This window comes from Protopterus annectens, chromosome 5.part0, assembly GCF_019279795.1.
Source record: "Protopterus annectens isolate FY-2018-M chromosome 5.part0, PAN1.0, whole genome shotgun sequence".
Taxonomy (NCBI): Eukaryota; Metazoa; Chordata; order Ceratodontiformes; family Protopteridae; genus Protopterus; species Protopterus annectens.
This window is the reverse complement of record NC_056735.1, coordinates 1,214,424,117-1,214,440,914: the sequence shown is the minus strand read 5'-3', so window position 1 is coordinate 1,214,440,914 and position 16,798 is coordinate 1,214,424,117. Positions and strand designations below refer to the sequence as shown.

General features: G+C 43.9%; 1 protein-coding gene across 1 annotated transcript in view; it reads left to right on the top strand.

Moving 5' to 3' along the window:
- NDC80 (NDC80 kinetochore complex component) overlaps window positions 1–16,798 on the top strand; it is a 2,583,329-nt gene that overhangs the window by 1,042,661 nt on the left and 1,523,870 nt on the right. The window lies entirely within an intron of this gene.

Here is a 16,798-nt window from a genome sequence, read left to right as displayed (position 1 = left end):
TCTGATTACTGGAGTAAAAATCTCTTCCTTGCTAAGGCTGGTGGTTACTCTTCCCTGACGTCTGCACACTTTGGCATAGAGAGAGCCAGCTGATGTCATGACATCGGCCTTTTCTTGCCATCGGAGCCAAAACAGTGTTTGTGTGTCGGTCAGTCAGCACCAGACAGGGATCTTCTGAAGTTAAGTACCCCATTGGGTACTGTCTGTCTTGCTTTATCTCGTGTCAGATAAGGTTAAAAGTTGTCTCTCCGGTGGTAAGCAAATCCCACACCGAGACTTTCATATGTTGTATGCCACCTATCTAAGGCTGGATCATGACATCCCTAGTTGTAATTTTTGCGCCAGTTTCAATTCTAGGACTGTCAGTTGCAGGGCTGAAATTTTTGCGACGCATCTTAGTCTGTCATTTTCTTTGCATTGTTTGATGGCATCCGCCAGTCATCCTGAGGTGGAGCTCCCTAAATGTAGGAAGGACAAGGAAAGCGCCTTTGACAACAACCATTCACTGTCTGCCAGTCGCCCAAGGCTCATTATTGCTGAGGAAGGCAAGATGCTTTCGCAGCCCCCTTCTGCAACAGAGGTGGTGTTACAGGCCTCCGAGACCCATTCAGAGTCTGACATGCTGTTGGGTCCCTTAACTTCTGCACAGGCCTTGGCTTTCAGTTCTGTGGTCAGGTCCGGAATCGCTCAGCAGTCCTCTGTTTCTGATGAGGAATCTATTACTGGCAGCATTCCTTCGAGGAATCTGCCTGTATCAGTTCTGCCTTAGAAAGAGACTGGCATCAGGATTTCAGATGTACCTAGGCCCAAGGCCAAAGCTACCTCTAGAAATGGTTCTACCTTGGGCCCTATAACTATGCTTATGCTTGCTGACTCCCACACACTAGGATGTGAGCAAGACTTGGTCAGGTTAGCTGAGGCTTTTATCCTCTTTGTCAGAGCTAGGCAACTTTCTTTGGAGTCTTCCCCAGGAAAAAGGAAGAAGGGTCCTACCCCTGAAGTTTTCTTTGAACATCCTGATTCACATGAGGATTCTGACCAGGAGTCTTCTTTCAGGAGGGACCCTTTCTTGCTTATTTTGAAGATTCAGTTTCTGAAGAGAATCTGCCTTTAGCCTCACCTCATGAAGACATCAGTTTTGGGGAAACATTCCATGCCATGAGGGGACATTTCCAGTGGGAGGCACAGGAATACCCAATGTTCTAGAAAAATCGATACTACTCCACTTTGAACCAGCAGCTTCTGCTGAATTAAAATTCTTAAACTTGGAAGACTGACATTTTACTGACTATCACCTCAGCTAGGTGGGTCTCTGAGCTGCAAGCTATCATGGCAGTGGAACCTTTTCTCATATTCCACTCACAGAGCATCACTCAGGACTAGCTCATCGTTTGTCCAAGGTGGTCACGGACACAAACCTATACATTTGCCCACCTAGTTCTCCAAGCCTTGGCTCCAGGGGGCGAGAATCCTTCACTCCTTTGATGACCACAAGACAGCTTTGCTACTATCTTGATGGAACTAAATATGTCAGAAAATCAGACCAACTCTTTCTGTCCTATGTGATTGGCTCTGGAGGGAAAACAATTTCCACACAGGCCATCTCCAAGTGAATATCTCATTGTATTTCCTTTTGTTACAGCTGTCATGGTAAAAAGCATCCTGAAACCGTCAGGACTCTCTCTACCAGGGCTACTGCTATCAACACTGCCTTCCTAAAATGAGTACCTACCAAAGACATTTTGGAAGATGTTTTTCATGTTTCACTGTTGCAGTCATTACATTTGGGGAATCCTGCTGGCAGGTTGCCCTCAGTCGGCCTGAATTCCTAAGTCCTGGGTCCTGTGTCAGCTGTCGTCGTCAGGGGTGTAAAAGAAGCAGCTGACACCATTTTCTTCAGTTTTTATTGCCGCGCAGTGCCCAAAGTAGAAGCAGTTCGCAAGTGCCGTTTAGCCGACTCGGGATCTGAAATTCGAGTTCGAAAATCTCAGAAGTCTTCTATAAAGCTAAGTACCCCATTTGGGAAACTTTTTTCTTGCTCCAGATCCGATGTCAGAAAAAGTTAATAATTGTATTTCTTGTGGGAAGCAAATACCTCATAAGGACTTTCATTCTTACTGTATTCCTTGCCTAGGCCCCGATCATAACTTTCTGGGTTGTCGGTTTTGTTCTAGCTTTAACCAATGCACTATTAAGCGTCCGTATGATTTTGCTTTGAACTACTTTGGTCGCAGGTTTAATTATCCAGAGATGTCGTCGGAAACCAATCTGACTACCAGAGTTCACAAAAAACACAAAGAAAGAGACACCCGAGGCCCAAAACCGACAACGAGGCTTCTCCTAAGCCAGTTTGCTGGTTCTCAGTGAGGCGCTTTCACAGCCCCTGACGACCGCTACTTGAGTCGCAGGCTGCTACCGACTCCCACGTGGAGTCAGCCATGCCGCTGGAAACTCAAGGTATTGAAGCTTCGGACGCTAATCCTTCAGATGGGTCCGGAGCCACTGAGCAGGCACCAGCTTCTGAGTTTGTATTCAGACCCAAACACCTATACATTAAACCGACTTCAAAGGCAAAGACTAAAGCTCCTTCAAAGGCAAAGAAGCAAACTCAAGAGCCACGTGGACAGGCCTCCATACCCAAAAAGCAGATGCTCAAAATGGCCGAAGACTTGATTACCTTGATCAGGGGTTCCCATCCTCCTCCTGATAAGAGGCCTAGGCAAGAGACTGACTATGAATCTTCAGATCAGGTTTCCATTTCTTCTGATTCCTCTTCTGATCAGGAATATTCTTTTCCCCCCTATGAGGATTCTGATGCTGAAGAATCCATTCCTTCAGCTTCTCCTCCCGAGGACTATTCCTTTGGGGAAACCTTACATACCATGAGGGATCATTTCCACTGGGTGAGCCAAGATTTTTCAGAATCTAAAAAGAAGCTCAGGGATTTCCTGCTATTACCCCAGCACAAGCCACTTGCCATCCCCCCTGTGTTAGAGATTGTAGATGATGTGTTTTCGGAGTCTAGCCTTACTCCTGACTCCTTACCTCCAGCTCCTGTTAAGCCTGACAGATATTACAGGGTTCCTGACTCACATAAATTCCGTTTTAAAAACCCTGATACAGACCCAGAAACTATTTCTCAGGGTCCCAAGGGAGTTAAGGCTTCCGCTGCAAAAAGAACCTACCCCTTTTGTCGGGGATTCTAGGGCACTGGACAGATGGGGGAAAAAAGGTTTACACACCTGCTACCTTGGCTATAAGGGCCTTAAACTGTCAGTTTCATATGCTCAAATATCAGCAACATGTCATGTCATTGCTTAAACAGAAAATGTTGTTAAACTCTGAATGTGCAGAAAACAAGGAAATGCAGGATATATTGCATGCAGCTGAACAAGTTGGAAAGCATACTTTGCAGTGTGGTTTTGGTTCTTTAGATGCCTCCTGCAGGGCCGCAGTTACGGGTTCTGTAATTCAAAGGCATGCTTGGTTAAAGGAACAAAATATGCCTGATCATGTTAAAGTTAAATTATTAGATGCACCTTTACAGCATGATATTTTGTTGTTAAGGCAGAAGAGGTGTTAAAGTAAATGGAGGACAAGGCTAAATCTATGCAAACGGTCAAAGATTTCTTACAATTACAGCCACCTAGGTTTAGTAGACACTGGCCAACAAAGAACTGGTCCTTTCCTGTGTCAGACAGACCTCAAAGGGGCAGACCCAGACGCCCTAGAGGCAGATCCCAGGTGCAAGGTTCATATAGGTCAAAGCAATGGGGTGCTTCTACCTCCAAAAGTGGAGAAGACAAATCACAACCTTACAGGAAACATCCCCAATGACTTCCCCCTGCCTGCACCAAACACTTATCATCTGGCAGCACCCTTAGGGGGAAAATTAGCACTTTTTTCTCAAAATTGGCACATTATAACCCAGGACAAGTTGGTTCTAAATATCGTGTCACAAGGCTACAAGTTCCATTTCCATACCCTGCCAAAGGCAAACAGCTGGCCAGATCTGCCAAAAAATCAATGGGCAGAGGCACAAAAACAAGTCTCATCCCTCATGTACATGAGGGCCATTCAGCAAGTGCCAGAGCAAGAGTGGGGGCAAGGATTTTACTCAAAACTGTTCCTAGTGCTCAGAAAGGACAAGGCCTGGAGGTCAATACTGGACCTATCGATTCTGAACACATACCTGGATATACCAAAATTCAGAATGTTGACTTTGCAGCAGTTTTGGCCCATGCTGGGCAAGAACTCTTTGCTTGTAACTTTAGACCTAAAAGAGGCATACCTGCATGTCCCAATCAGACAAATGTGCAGAAGATACCTCAGGTTCAAAGCTGACTGAATGCATTACCAATTCTCTGCACTGCCCTTTGGCTTATCTACTGCGCCCAGGGTCTTTAAAAAGTGCCTGGCACCAGTAATCGCATTCTGCAGAGAAAGAGGAATGCAAATGTACCCTTATTTGGACGACTGTCTAATTCGAGCAGAGAACAAGGACATCCTTTTACAGCATCTGGCGTTTGTGAAAAAACTTCTAACATGCCTAGGGTACATAGTCAGCGAAAAGAAATCAAAACTAGTACCCTCTCAAGAGATAATATTCCTGGATGCAAGCTTAAATACAACTGCCCAGATGGCTTATCTCACACCAGACAAACAAAGGCCAACCGAGTATCTGTTTCAACATGTTAGCAACAAAGGCCCAGTTATCTGCAAGAAAAATTCTGCAGGCTTTGGGCTTCATGGCATCCTGCATCCTATTAATTCTATATGCAAGACTGCATATGAGGAAACTTCAATGGTACCTAAAAAGTGTTTGGACTCAACATTGCCACAGCCTGGAAACCATAATTACTCTCATTCCCTGCCTGCAATAGGAGTTTCGATGGTGGGCAAAGGCTTGTCACCAAAACAAGGGACAGCCATTCACATTACCCCCATCCAGGCAGACACTAACAGATGCATCAGATTATGCCTGGGGGGCCCACATGGCAGGAAGATGCAAGTTGTGAGGGTGGCCTAATCGTTAAGGTGTTTGCCTTACAAACACAAGGTGCAGTGTAAGTCTCAAGGGATAATTGGCTAGGCTTAAAATGGCTCGCAAGGGCAGTTAGCTTAGTATGAACCTATAAATTTTACCTATAAAAATTCAGGGAACATGGACCTCGAACCAAATGCATCTACATATCAATCAAAAAGAGATGCTAGCTGTTCAAAATGCCCTAACAGCCTTCAAAGACCTACTTCATCCAGGACAACTACGGAGAAAGACAGGCATCACCACGGTCATGTGGTATATAAACAAGCAGGGGGGCACACATTCTTACCCCCTTTGCAGACTAGCTATGACTTTGTGGGACAGAGAAGTACATCTGTTGGCATAATTCCTGCCAGGAAGGAAAAATACTCTGGCAGACGAACTAAGCAGAAACCTCATGGATCCCCACGAGTGGCAGCTGGATCCACAAGTCTTCAACATAACAGGGAAATGGGGATGCTCAGACATAGATCTATTTGCCTCCCCTCACAACTATCAACTAAAGAGATTCTGCACAAGGATTTATCACAAACAAGCATGGAAAGTGAACGCCCTATCCTTCAGCTGGAAAAACCTATCGGTATATGCCTTTCCCCCTCTGCCTCTCCTCCCCAAGGTACTCCTGAAGGTCAGACTGGAGAAAACAAAGATGATTCTGATTGCACCAGACTGGCCCAGTGGATATAAAGTTTTTATCTTGGAAAACAGCTCCTAGCAATAAGTTCTGCAAGACGAGTTTCAGAGCTACAGGCACTCGGAGCTGTGGAACCTTTTATAATTTTTTATCCGGACAGTGTCTCCCTGAGGACAAACCCAACATTTATGCCTAAAGTGGTGTCCAGTGTGGCTCTTAATCAAACCATTCATCTGCCAACTTTCTATCCAAATCCACAGAACAAGAGGGAAAGAATTCTACTTTCTTTAGACGTACACAGCTTAGATTCTTCTTGGACAGAACCAAAGTTTTCAGACAGAGCAATTACTAGTTGCATATGCTGCAGGATCACAAGGAAAGGCTATCTCAAAGCAGACTATTTCAAAGTGGATAGGCCACTGCATTCGTTTCTGCTACTTATACCATGGCAAGCCAGTGCCTAAGGGCATTAGGCCACATTCCACCAGAGCTGCAGCCACTACAGCAGCCATTTTCAGGGGAGTACCAACCAAGGACATTTTAGAGGCAGCTACTTGGAGTTCATTGCACACCTTTACAGTGCACACCTTTACAAAGCACTATCATCTGCCATTCTACTCTAAATCTAGAGCAGGCTTTGCCACTGCAGTTCTGCAGGGTCTTGTAGCCACCCCTAATGCTGTTTAGCTCCAGCCTCCCAACCATAGCTTTGGGAATCTACCCAAATGTAATGACTGCAACAGTGAAACACGAAGAACATAGTACATAATCTACCTTCTACCCTCATCTCAGCTTTGGGACTCATCCAACAAGTCAGGACTGCATCAGTGAAACACAAAGAACATAGTATGGTTGTGTACACTTACCATAAATTTAGATGTTCAAGTGTATTCACTGTTGCAGTTTACTTTCCCTCCCTCCTTCCCCCTTTATCTATGGTAATAGACTGCTATCTCCTTCACTATACAGAGGACCCACTGGGGGTTTACCCTGCAGGGCCCTTTTTCTTCCTTTGACCCTTGTTTTTATGGTTCATCATTGTGGTTCCTCCCTTTTATGGGGCAAGAAAAAACTGTTGTCATGTCAGCTGGCTCCCTTTATACCCAAGCGTACTGATGTCAGAGTAAAGCACCCTCCAGCTTTAGGAGGAGTGAGATTTTTACTCTAGTAGTCAGACCAGCCAAGGGCTTCCACACAGCAAGAAGTACCACAAGCAATGATTGCAACAGTGAATACACTCTAACATTTGCATTTATGGTAAGTGTATATAGTTTCCTGTTTTGGTTCCCAAGGAAGATATGGGTAAGACGGATTCAGCAGTTTCTAATAGGGGTTTTCATGCGGCCCACTGCAGGTTTACCTCGTCTGATACTATAGCAAATTACCAAATTGGGGATCTTCTTTCATCTGTCAAAATATAACAAGAGGGAAGAAATTTAAGAAAATATTTTGTATGGATGACTTCAATCCAGAGGCTGTAACTCAGAATGTATATAGTGTTCCCCAAGGTAAAATAACTGGTCAAGACTAGATAGAATTTATATTTGACAGGAATATGTGCATTTAATTGAAAGCTTTGATACACATCCAGTAAGTATTTTAGATCATAGGTTCATAGATTGGTACTAGGCTAAATGCCCTTTGTGAGCCATTTTAAGCCTAGCCAGTTATCCCTTGTGAGACTCAAACCCTGCACCTTGTGTTTGCAAGGCAAACAGCTTAACCATTAGGACACCCTCCCAATCGTCATGCACTGATAAAAAGCAAAGATAGAAATGCAGAGTAATGAAGTAAAAAATAAGGTCTTTTCCACCTACCTGTTAAAAAGTGAAGAATTTAAGGAATGTGTAGTGAAAAGTTTTTGAGTGTTACTAAGGAAGACAGAAATGTCTGTACTTGCGTATTATCGCAACCAGATATTGAATGAGCCATAATTAGAGTGTTACCCAAAATAACAAAGATGAAATCCAGCAAAAGTCCACCACCAGCAGGATCGTCCAGGAATGAAAAATGCAGGCCAAGATGAGCTTCCAGGAGTTTAATAAAGCACAGCAAAACTGACAAGATTGAGCGCTTTCGTATAAAAATACTTCATCAGAATCTTACAAAAGCACACCCACCAAGTTTAAATACCCCTCCCTATAATCACATGACAGTTTGCATCATCAATGCACTCGCTTTAAGGCATGCTTTTTTATATAAGTGAGAGAATTGATGATGCAAACTGTCATGTGATTATAGGGAGGGATATTTAAACTTGATGTTTGTGCTTTTGTAAGATTCTGATGAAGTATTTTTATACGAAAGCACGCAATCTTGTCAGTTTTGCTGTGCTTTATTAAACTCCTGGAAGCTCATCTTGGCCTGCATTTTTCATAATTAGTAGTGTTGTTGGGAAAGGAGTGTAATTACGAGTGAAACGGTGTCTTCAAAGTGCTTACTACTAATCTATCACTTTTGTCAGGCAGTAGGAAAAAGAATAACGGAAAAATTTGTCTTCCTGCTTACCGCGCATTACAGACATGAGCTAATGTGAAGAAAATGAAGCTGGCTTGGTAATGCAGCATCGTCCTTACTGATGTAAGAGGAGTACTCGTTCATCAACATGACATAGAAGAAGACACCACTACTTCTGGTTGTTGGACTATGACTTTCAGGTCTGTTAGGTTCACAGTAGTCGGTTACCTTACTTTTGTCTCAGCATAACTTTGAGGACACTTTTCCATTCTTACTGACGCTCCTTTCCCGGCAGCACTGCTCTTCATGTTTTACCTCTCCTGGCCACAATAAAACCTTTAAAGCGTAAATCAACAAGCATTGCAGTCAGTAGTTTAAATCACTGAGAACTGCAGTCAGTCAGCAAAGACATGCGCCCACGTTTCATGCAATTTGAAAAGTGGTACTGAAAAGGGAAGTTCCCCCACGCTCCTCGGTTTTACCTCTCCTGTCCCTCATACAATGTTTTTTTCAATAAATCCCCGACCATTGCAGTCATTCATTTAAGTCAACAGTCATCATTATAATAATAATACTAATCATCTATAACAAGTAAGACAGGATGCAATCCAGTTTGTAAACCAGTTCGATGGAAGGGAGATTTTAAAAGAATGTGATCAGCAAACTCTGTAATATGACCCCTAGGCAGTGTAAACCAACAATACCATAAACTTTGAAAATATTAGTTATAAGTGTGCTTGTATAATAATATGGTGTGTGTTTGTATTTTAATCACACTTACGAGTATCAGCACCAGAAGGGCTCTGAAATCAGCTGCTTCTTGTGTCAGGAATCTTGTTGCGATAATGTGCAAGTACCGACATTTCTTTACAAGTTATAGCTAGTTTGTGGGATCAAATGAAAATGGAGTTTAAAACAGGATAGAAATAAAGGAGAAGAAATATGGTTAAGTAGTAGTAGGAATTGCTTAAATGGTTTACAAAGGTTAAAATATTGCAGAATAAGGAAAATCTTACAGCACAAGATGAGGCACAGATGCAGAGTACTAAGGGGAGAATAGGAGAGTATCTGGATAATATGCTTGAGTTTTGAAACAGGCTAAGCAACAATTTTTGATCATAACTTCAGAGCACAAAAACCTTTGGCACAGTGACAGGCAACAGATAGAAAGGGTTGTACTAAACTTAGGGAGCTTATAACAAGAAAAATAACCATTGATCCTGTAGTGATATTAGAGATATTTCAGATTTTTTTTTGTTTTAAACAGAGAAATGTAGAAATGAAGAAACAGCACAAATGGAAATATTTACGAAAGACTTATGCCATGGTTAGATGTAGATGAGGTTAATAAGTAGCAGTTAAGGTAGGAGGGGATGAGATAAAATGATGTGTAATCAATCTACAGGAAAGTGTCCAGGAACTGATGGGTATTCCTGTGGAAGACTGGAAGCTAGGAAGGAAGAAAATTATAAAGATCTGGAATATTTTGTTTTACTCAACACCCACATGGTGTGGAATGTTATACCTCTAGCAGCCTACAGACATTCTTGCATCCCAGGCATTTTCTGACAAATCAGTTCAAAAGGCATAAGATAAATTTAAGTATTTTGTGAACAATCTGTTGCATTTTGCATAAAAGATATGAAAACTGTCAACTGATTTATGTTATTAGTAAGAAGCATTCTGTGATAATCAGTATGTCTTTCCATAAATAGTTATAGTTTATAATCCTCACAAACCCAGAAATATTTCTTTTGCTAAACTTTTTGTAAACCAATTGTCATATCTTGGGAACTTTAAATCCTACACATGTTTTTTTAGAAAACCTTTAAGCATAAGCTTTCACATGACCACAAGAAATTTAATTCTGAGTGAATGGTTGTTGTGATATTTACAGAAATATGAAAACATATGCTTTATTATGTTATTATCAATATACAGAACACAATATCTCTCAAGATGTGCAATTTACAGTGCAAATAGCGACAGTTTTCAACATCTGTGGTTTTACCTGATGCCATGCAGTAGCTTGTAAGTCACCTTTTTGAAGTATTAAGTACATATGGAAATGTTGCTTATTGTCATAGTTACTAACAAGCAACCAGTAATACCTAAAGTATAGTGTGATGTAAACTGGCACTGACAATGAATTTTTCATCTCTCCCACCATGGCACTTCACACCATGTCCCTCAATAGAATGAAGGTCTCTCAGTTATGAAATAGAAATGTAAATATGAAAATATGAATAAGTGACACAATGATTCATTTCTCTGCTGCAGGGCATCTTAGATTAACAAGTCATTTCACTTTCTAATACTGCATATTAGTTGGTAAGTGTCTTAATTGACGTTAGACAAAAAAGATATGGACAGCATAAGGAGCTATGGGTGTTAACTGGAAATGTTTAATAAAGGTGCTATAGACTTGAATAAGTTGATGGTATTTTAAAAGCAGGGGATGCACTAACATCTCATAAAAAAGTTATGGCAGCTGTATTATCCAAGTCTGTTGAGATCCATCTGACCCAGCTTTATATAGACAAATTTTAATTTTATAACATGATTTGTATTTAGAAGCTAAACAAATGGTAAAGGTGCTGCCAGAATTGGTATATATGGATCAGTGTGGTTTTGTGGAGAGGAGTCAAACATTTCACAACATTAATAGAGCAATGATGATCCTAGCAGGAAGTAGAATGTAGTAAAATACCTCTGTATTGATGAGTCTTGATACACAGAAAGCATTCAACAGAGTAAGATGGGATTCTATGAATAGAGTAATGAAAGCATTTGCATTGCCTGATGCAGTAATAAGATTAGTTAGGACATTCTATGAAGGATCGAAGTCAAGAATTGAAGTGGGAGGTTTCCCTGTGGTAGGTTTTGTTTGAACAGAGGAGACAGAGCTTTCCTCTTTATTATTTCCTTTTTATTTAGTGTCATTGGCAAAGAAAATAAGGTGTCTTCGAAATGCAAGGATTTAATTGGAATGATAATCAAAAAAAGTTTATTTGCAGATATTTTGTACCTGATAGACCCAGAAAAGGGCATCTCACTGTTGCGAAACATTTTGTTTTTTGGGATATAAAATTAATAAAAGATAAAAGTGGATATGGATAGTAAATCACCAAAAACTGCCAGCTCGTTTCACTGAACTGCAGTTGGTGCGTATTGTACTGTGTAGAGTGCTGTGAGGCAGGTGGGGGGTATACACCCTTTTCCCAACTTAGGTGCTGTCCTGCAGTTAGTATATATAGCAATGGGAGTGTGGTGGGCAGAGCCCCCCCACACTTGGGGGTTAGTTTGAGTTCATATCGTCTTCTGGAGAGAGTTAGTCATCGTGGTTGTAACTATGCAGGTCTGTTTAAAAAGTATTGTTTTGAAGTTTTTGGTAAAATAGAATACAAAACAAGGTGGAGGGCTATGTCTGCCACACCCTAAAATGTAGGGGGCTGTGCCTCCCACACCTCTCTAACTATATATATATATATATATATATATATATATATATATATATATACTAACTCCAGGATCGCACTACAGTGGGGGAAGGGGCGTGTGCCTTTTATTTCTTTGCAGAGCTCTGCACAGTGCCATGTGTACTGGCTGCACTTCAGTGAAATGAGTTTTCAGTAGTTTGGGTTTTCGGCGAAGTGGTCGGGGTGTGATGAATTTCAGTGAATTGAGATTCAACAAAGCAAAGTAGACCCATATGTATAGATACATATGTATATATAATGTATGTGTGTGTGTGTGTGTATGTGTGTATATATATATATATATATATATATATATATATATATATATATATATATATATAGTGTGTGTATATATAATAGAATACAATAGTTTTAATGGATTATGATTTATATAATTCTAGGATTCTACATATGGTGAATGATCCAGATGTATATACTAAAGTTAATAGAGATTTTATTAGTAATGTTCAATATAAGATCATGTCTGATAAGTTGTCATTCTCGCCTTCATTCTTGCTGGATGTGTTCGGAGCTGATCCTCGGCTCCGACTCGGCCTATACTATAGCTCGAGAGCTATTTTTACTGGCTCGAGGCAGCCCTATATCCCACAATACCATGCGCTAACTCCCCAGATCTCGTTTGCCGCTTCGCTGCGAGGTAGTCTGTTTTTACCGGCTGTGGTCAGTAAGTGCTTTTTCAGATATATATTCAGTCTCAGTAGTTTTTTTCCAGTTAGTTACCCTTTTTTAGGTCCCTTCTAACTGCCTTACCTTTTTCAGTAGCCCTTTTTCCCTTTCTTTAGTTAGTTTTTTATCTTGGGCCTACGGGCTTTTCCTTAGTTTTCCCCCACCCCTTTCAGTGTGTGTGTGGGTTTTTAGTCGGTTCTCCTTAACTTAAATAAGTGTGTGTGGACTGACTGTGTTCCTTTTTTTTTTTTTTGTCAGGATGTCAAAGGACCCTAAGGTTTCGGGATTCAAGAAGTGTGACTCGTGCTGTCAGAAAATGTCTCTGACAGACTGTCACACTTCTTGTGTCTATTGCTTGGGGCCTTTACACCTGCAGGACTCTTGTTCCGTTTGTCACGGATTTAGTTCGAGTCCTGCAGGAAAGGCATAATAAGCTCATCCTAAGGGGCTTGTTAAAGCCTGATGACTCCCCATCCAAGTCTGGCTCAGGGAAGTCGTCAAAAACCGCCAAACCCACGGCTCCAGCTTCTGAGCCGAGGGCTGGCGTTATCGAGACGGCTCCGACCTCGGTTCCGGCTGGCTCCGAGGCGAGCAAAGTGGTTTCTGCTCCGAAACCATCATCAGAGCCGACCCCAGCGCGCAAGCGCTCTAGGTCCCCTTCGCTAGAGTCTGTCAGATCGGCTCCAACGTCCCCTCTCCTGTCGGAGCGGAGTCATAGGACTCATTCATCGAGGTCATCCAGGCTCTCCGACCACGACATCGAGAGGGTGGTCAGTAGACTCATAAAATCTCAGGCGCTGGCCCAAATGCTCCAGAGCCCATCTCACTAGACTGTGGCTCCTTCGATACAGCTATCCATTCCTCCTCCGACTCATCTCTCGAGCTCGGAGCCGGAGTTTGTCGGATCAGTGACCTTGCCCACGTCAGAGCCGATACTTCCTGCTTCGGCTCCGGTGTCGTCGGCTCTGACCTCTTCATTGGTTCCATCCGTGGAGAGGTCCGGGCGCCGAGACTCCATTGTCTGCTCCGAGGGGGCGACTGGCATCGGACCCTTGTCCGACCCCGCTCTCCCTCTTGGAGCTTCAGCTCTGGTTAGTTCGGCCCCGACATAATTCACGGAGCCTTCTTTGTCGGTTCCGGGGGCGGTTCCAGTCTCTTCGGAGCCGGTGCTACCTGTGGTGTCTGATAGGGGAGCCTTCGAGGTGTTGAGGAGTGTGCTGGACCCAGTGTCCACTCCAAGGTTAAGTTCTGCGGCTCCTCCCTCTGTAGTGCCTGTTACGGTCTCTGGCCATCCTCTTACACCTGACAGCAGAGATCCAAAGTTTAGGGTACCCACCTTGGGTGTCTCGTCCTCTTCCGAGGGCTCCCCTGAAGTTTCAGGGGAACCCCCTAGGAAAATAAAGTGCAAGAGGAAGCACATAGACTCCCCCGAGTCTGTCACGTCGGACACCGACTTGGATGAGTCGGAAGGTTCCCCCAGATATCCCTCTGAGGATGTCTCCTTTTCAGACATCCTGGAAATCCTAAGAGAGAGGGGAAACTGGTCCACTCTCAAACCTTCCGAGGACGAGTCTGTTTACCTTGACGCCTTTGGATCTCGCCCTTCCAGCTCCTGGGTGTCTCCCCCTTTCGACCCACTAAATGGAGGTAGTGGCTAGAAAGGTGTGGGCAGCTCCTGATTCAATGGAATCCCTAGGATGCCTTCTAAATGTATTTCTGCACCAGATGACAAATCCTTTCTCACCAAAGGTGTTTCAGTTGATGCTATGGTGGTAGCAGCAGCCCCTAAGAAGGAATTTGCTGATTCTTCTATGTCTGTTCATCCTCCTAACAGAGTCCAGGACCATGGACAGGTACGGCAAGCGGACCTTTGCTTCAGCGACCTTTTCTATGCGATCGCTGAACTATTTGTCATTTCACCCGCCTTCAGAGAGACTTGCTCAAAGAGCTGGGTGAAACTGTACAGGATCCTTCTGCTGCGGGGTTTAAGGACAAAATAAACTCTCAGCTGGCTACCCTGAACGCCATTGTTAACTCCTCCATGCGGCTTATCTCTTATGCAGCCGATGGAGCGAGTAGGGCCGCTGGCACAGGTGTTGCATTGAGACGTTACACTTGGATGCGACTCTAACTTTGCCAATCCCTTCAAGGCGTCCTTCACCAACACCCCCCTTAGACTGGTCGGAATTGTTTGGACCTCAGGTGAATACTCTCACCAGATGCGAGCAAGATGGTAAGAGACTCTGCCATGGGAGTCCATTTTTCCACGCCTTCTAGACCTTATCCTAAGGGACAGAAGGGAGGAAGGATGTGGTTCCTCAAACCTCAGGGAGTTGCGCCTGCCACACTTGGTGAATTTCCCCCTAGAGGCAGAGGGGGAAATAATAACAGACGCCACCCCAGGGGCAGAGGGGGTCCTCAGAACCAGGGCTCTAGGGAATCTTTTCCTGACCAACCCTTTCAGCATCCCTGAGAAGCTGCCCGACTGTCCGCCTTCGGAGGCAGTCGGGGGAAGATTATCTCTGTACCTGGAAGCCTGGCAATCCCTCTCCCAAGACACATGGGTACAGAAGATCATATCCGAGGGTTACAAAATCCCCTTCACTTTCCCTCCGGTACAACCGCCAAAACCCCTACCAGACGTACCACCCACACAAAAGGGGTCAGGCTCAGCTAGAAATAAAAAAGCTGTTAGAAAAAAAAAGAGTCATCCAGGCAGTCCCAGCAGATCAGCTAGGATCTGGAATTTACTCCAGATTCTTTTTGGTACCAAAAAAGACAGGAGAATGGAGACCCATTTTGGACCTCAGCAGGTTAAACAACTCTGTACTAAAGACAAAATTTCGGATGGTAACACTGCAGTCCATTCTACCCTTTTTGGGCAGAGACTACTGGATGTGCTCATTAGACCTCAAGGACGCGTACTACCATATAAAGATACACAGGCGCTTCCAGGAGGTTTCTCCACTTCCGGCTTGGAGTCAGTCATTTTCAATTCAGGGCCCTGCCGTTTGATCTCACCACAGCCCCCCGGGTGTTCACCAAATGTTTTGCAGTGGTCACGGCTCACCTGAGACAGAAAGGATTCCAGGTGTTTCCATACTTCGACGACTGGCTCATTTCCACTACCACCAAACAGGATCTCATAATGGCCAGGGATTACACTATTCAACTTTGCAACAGTCTGGGTATTTCTATAAATTTTGCAAAGTCTGCCTTGTCAATGTGTAAACTTTATAGGCGCCGTATTAAACACCACAGAAATGTCTGCAACATTACCACCTCAGAGAGTGACAGACATAAGGCGGAATGTTCAACCCCTGTTTCAGCCCAACAGAGTCCAAGTCAAGCTAGTATTGAAAGTGTTGGACCTCATGGCGGCGGTGATTCTTCTACTTCCATTAGCCCGCTTCCACATGAGGCTACTTCAGTGGATGCTGTTTTCTCAGTGGTCCTTTCAACAGCTACCAATGACCCACAACATTTTGATAACCCCATCTTGCAAGAAACATCTCTCCTGGTGGATGGTTTCCCCTCAGCTTTTTCAGGGCAGACCCTTTGTTCTCCCCCCTCCAGTTGCCACTGTCACAACGGATGCCTCCCTGATCGGGTGGGGGGGCATTATCAGGGCAGGACGGTCCAGGGCACTTGGCAACAGTCAGAATGCCACCTGCACATAAATGTCCTGGAGATGAGGGTGGTGCTTTTGACGTTGCAAGCCCTTCAGAGCTCTCTTCCCACGGGGACTATAGCTATTCAAATGGACAATATGTCTGTGGTGTGGTACATAAACAAGCAGGGCGGAACAAGGTCCTATCCCCTCTGTCGAGAAGCACTCAGACTTTGGCAATGGGCGATTTCATCTCAACGGTTTCTGATAGCAATGCACATCCCCGGGAAGTCCAACGTCATAGCAGACAGATTGAGCAGAACTATCCTCATGCCTCACGAGTGGTCTCTAAATCAAGCGGTAGCAGACGGAATTTTTCGGAAGTGGGGCCAGCCTTGCTGCGACCTTTTCGCAACTCCCCAAAACAGCAAGTGCCTCGACTTCTTCACACTTTTTCCTCTGCCAGGCCAACCCCTGAGAGACGCTCTTGTTCACGTTTGGCCCCGGGGTCTTCTTTATGCCTTTCCTCCTTTTCCATTGATCCCGCAATTAATTCAGAAAGCAACCGCATTGAGATCCAAAATGATCCTTATTGCCCCGTTTTGGCCTCGACAAGTTTGGTTCCTGTTCCTGCACAAATACCTACTGGAACAGCCTTGGCATCTGGAACCCCTTCCGGATCTGTTGACCCACCTCACGGACAAGCTGCATCAGTCTCTACATTCCATCAACCTCACAGCTTGGTTGCTTCACTTCCAGCCATAGCCAGGCTTCCCCTTATTTCTCCTCCTGTTCGTGATATCATTCTGGCCTCCCATAAGTCCAATACTAGGAAGACTTGTGCGAGTAAATGGAAGCGTTTTTCACACTGGGCACAAACTAGGTCC